The following is a 4624-nucleotide window of genomic DNA, read 5'->3' as shown; positions in this document are numbered from 1 at the left end:
TTTTACATTTTATAGAAAAAAAGGTATTGTGTCCAACTACAACTAAAAAATAAATATTAAGAAGAGTCCTAGAAAAAATGATATGGCCATTAATTATCTTATTAAAGCAATAATAGAGAATGAGAGAGAGATAGTATGAGGGAGAGGGAGAGAAAGAGAATGAGTTTGGGAGTCATTTTTCTGTTTTGCAGCCAAGGGAAAAGTTAATTGACTCATATTTTTCATTAGTCTTAGGCGTCTTAGCAAGCCTGCTGAGTCTTTGTGTTTCAGTGTTACCCATGCCCAGGGAGATTGCTGCCTATGGCTTTTTAACCCTCTTTTTCCCAGTTGGCAATTAGGCCAGGTTTGAATGTAGGAAATGGAAAACTGGGAATAGAACCATCATTTGATCCAGCTATCCCTCTCCTCTGTCTAAACACATACTACAGGGCCACAGCCACATCAATGTTTGTAGCAGCACAATTCACAATAGCTAAATTGTGGAACCAACCTACATGCTCCTCATTAGATGAATGGATTTTAAAAAAATGTGGCATATATACACAATGGAATATTACTCTTCAATAAAAGAGAATAAAATCATGACATTTGCAGGTAAATTGATGGCGTTGGAGAAGATAATGCTAAGTGTAGTTGGCTAATCCCAAAAAAACAAATGCTGAATGTTTTCTCTGATATAAGTTGACTGACTCATAGTGGAGTAGGGAGGGGGAGCATGGGAGGAATAGACAAACTCTAGATAGGGCAGAAGGGTGGGAGGGGGAGGGAGGAGGCAGGGGGTTAGCAATGATGGTGGAATGTGATGGATATAATTATACAAGTACATTTATGAAGACATAAAGTGGTAAGAACATACTTTATATACAACCAGAGATATAAAAAAATTGTGCTCTATATGTGTAATAAAAATTTTAATGCATTCTACTGTCATGTATTTAAAAATAAAAATCAATTAATAAAAAAAGAAAATTATGAAACATTATTAATGGAGATGAAGAAGAGTGGTACCATTAGGAGAGCAAAAGAGGGCTGTTGAAGTTTTCAGGTGAGGCCCATGAGAGTGAGTATAGGAGAGAAGAAAGAGGGAGAAGGAGAGGTAGGAGTAAGAGATGTGATGTTGAGGTCAGGATAAAGGTAGACTCCCTATGTAGTGAAGCTGCATCTGAGTAAGGTGATGAAGTGTGGCTGGGTGGGGCAGCAGAGCAATAAGGGTGGAGGTTCAGAAGGTGAAAAATGATTTTGTGGGTTAAAAAGGGGAAAACTGGTAGGATTGGGAGGGGAAAAGGGTTAAGGGAGAGTGAGCAAGGAGAACCTATGTAGGGCAGCAGGATTGACACAGAGAGTAAGAACAGAGGGAATGTTTAGAATGAAAAAAAAGAGAAAGCTTGAATGCAAGGTATTTCCTTCTTTTTATTCAAGCACTCACAAAACTTGTTAAGATCCCACAAAATGTTGGGATTGAAGGTGCAATTAGGAATTAGGTGGCCATTTGTATCCATTATCCAGGTCATAGAAAGGCCATGACTTTGTGGAAATTTAATCAGTTGATGGACCTTTAGATCTGGAGCCAAATGGAGGGGGGTGAGGAGGCAGCTGATAGGTGAGTTAGAGGGGGTTTTGGATTGAGATTTACCCATGGCAAGTTGGAGTGTTGAAGCAGCTAGAAGCAGGCATCCCTGGCTCTAGGCCAAACCAGAGAAAAATGAGAGACAACAGTGAAGGGGGATTGTCACCACATGATTCACTGGCCCAGGGCTAAACCCCCTAAGGGACTGAGAGAAGAGGGTTCATTACCCACTACTTCACTAGTCCCAGGCTTGTGAAGCATGTCAAGAGTCAGGGCTTTTGTAGCTCTCCCAGATAGCCATGTAGGCCCAAATGGCATAGAGCCAAGACTGGAGTAGAAAATTGCCAAGGTGGAAGGGATGGGAAAGTAGGTCACTTGTAGTGAGTCTTAGTGCTGAGCCAAGACTTAAGTTTAGTAAGTCTCTGGACTGGAGATTTGTGAGGAGGAGGGAAGGGGAAGGGGAAGGGGAAGGTCACTTACTCAAATAAGAACCATGTGGGGATGTAGGAAAAGCCGTCTGTGAATGGAAGGAGGTGTCCTGTAAAGGTCCTGTGCCTTCAGGCCAGGATATTGAAGCAGCTCAAATCCCTGGAGAAGAGAACATGGTCAAGGGGAGAGCCTGTATCAGATCCTATATCCAAGTCACTGGATCCAGTGAAAGAAAAGTGGTATAGGACTGACCACAGGAACACCAACTACAGAGGCATAAGCAGATTTATTGTCAGGCACCTAAGAAGACTGTCTTGCACAGAGAACTACAAGAGAGGGAGAGCAGCAGCAAGCATGAGAAAGCACCAGGAGAGGGAGAGCAGCAGCAACTCCCCCTTGAGCATTACCTTTTACAGGCCAGAATCATGGCTGCTTGTTAGGGGCATGTTTAGCCTTTGTGATTGGCACAGAAAGAATCACCTGATTTTATGAAAGGCAAGTTACTGTTTCTTTTAATAGCATTTTTTCCTTCCTTCTTTCTTTCTTTCTTTCTTTCTTTTTTTTTTTTTTTTTTTTGGTACTGGGGATTGAACTCAGAAGCACTCAACAACTGAGCCACATCCCCAGCCTTTTGTGTATTTTATTTTAGAGACACGATCTGACTGAGTTGCTTACAGCCTCACTTTTGCTGAGGCTGGCTTTAACTCCCAAGCTTCCTGCCTCAGTCTCCCAAGCTGCTGGGATTACAGGCATGTGCCATCACCCCTGGCTAAGTTATTGCTTCTTAAGAACAAAGAGCAACTTTTTATCTCTCAATGAGAGAACAGAGACCCTTAGGCTTTTATCTCTTGAGAATAAGAACAGTATTCATAAAGTGGGCAAGGTTTAAGGAAGATGGATATAGTTATGCCAACAGGGGTCCTCTCCCAAGGCTTCCCCACCTGGCAGATGTCCTAGTTCCTCTGCAGAGGCCATAGCGAGGAATGGGGTAAGCAGCCACCCAGTGTAATATGGCCAGTCCCACGCGGGGCAGGCGTGGGCAACATAAGGTCCTCAGAGCCTGTCTGGGTACCGCTATCTCCCATGTTCTGCTTCCTGAGTAGGATGACTCTGCAAGGAGAAAGACCGAGGGCCTGGAGCAGTCACCATGGAAGCCATCCCACCTACTGGTTGCCCTCTGACTCTGATGCTCACTGCCCCAAACCCTAACCACTGCTGCCAGCCTGGAGCTTTCGCCACAGCTACCAGACTCCACACATGGCCATCAGATGCTATCTTCACTGCCACTGTAGCCAGACTCCTGTCACTGCTGCAGGATGAAGATGCTCAGGGCTTGATGCCTCTGTTGCTGCTGCAACAGCTTCTGGACTCTCTGGTGCCACCACCACTGTGCAGCCACTGAACTCCCAGACCCCAGATGGACACTGATGCTACTCACCTCTGCCCCAGTGTCAATGCACTTCACCCCAAGCCCACATTCCTAAGGTCCTATAACTGACACCAGATCTGATGCAGCTGCATATTGCTTCTGCCACACCACACTCTGAAGCTCCACATTGCTGCCACCAGACTCCAACATGGATGCCAAATAGTGACCCTTAGCACTGGATAGTGACTTTATTGCAACTGCAGCCAGACTCCTGTCAGCACTGCAGGACAAAAGCTCTCATGGTTGGAAGCCTTCGTTAGCCCCACCACTGCTTTTGGACCCTTCCACTGCCACTGCCACCGGACCACCCTGCAACCAAACTCCCAAACCATTCAGCTGATGCCTTCACAGGTGCCCCAACACCAATGCTCAACTCCCTATGCAGCAAGCAGCTGCTTGTTGCTGTTACCAGAGGCCACCATTCTGTGATGCTGCTGCTCCTGCAACAACTCAATCCCAAGGCTGCTGCTGTGCTGCCCAAGACTGCAGGAGCTGGGGAAGCTGGACATTCTACATGACAGTGGCCTCACTAATGTCCACCACGTGCCACCTGCTTTTCCTCCCCTAGGACTAGCCACCAGTCCTTCTAGACACTTGAGTAATTGTGGTACTAACTGAGGGAACTCATCCAAGGAAAACAAGTGAGTACTTTAAATAAAGGCTTCAGTTCTCATAGCACGCAGTAGGCTGGGCTAGGTGGGTCCAGCCAGCTGAAGAGGGGCCAAGGTGGAGCCTGGGGACTGCTGGCCAGGTCTGGACCTAGACCCTGTGGTGCAAGCTGGAGAAGGATCTCTGGCTGCTCTGGGAGCAGTTTCCTGTTTTGAAAGCTCATATGTTGAATTAGAGGTTTGTAGCAGACATCAACTTCATCAGAACCTCAGTCTGGTGACGCCACAACCTGGCACCTGCCCAGGCAAGTGTCCAACTGTGCCTGGCTCTTTGCTACCAGAAGATAGGTGCCCTGACCAAGGGTGGTGGGACCTGCATTTCAGTTTCCTTACTTGCTTATCTTGGGGAAAACTTGACTGTTGTGCTCTCCTTTAATTTCTCATCTATGAGGATATTTGTCCAATTTGCCCATGGAGCTGTTAAAGATTAGTGAAAAAATTCATCATATTTAACAAAGTCTGGCTGATTCAGTGTGAAGAGGGGCTTCCTGCCAAAGCTGGCTCTCTGACTGACCCCCACCCTCTACCTGC

The sequence above is a fragment of the Ictidomys tridecemlineatus genome, chromosome 13, assembly GCF_052094955.1.
Source record: "Ictidomys tridecemlineatus isolate mIctTri1 chromosome 13, mIctTri1.hap1, whole genome shotgun sequence".
Lineage (NCBI taxonomy): Eukaryota > Metazoa > Chordata > Mammalia > Rodentia > Sciuridae > Ictidomys > Ictidomys tridecemlineatus.
Note: the sequence above shows the minus strand (reverse complement) of the source record.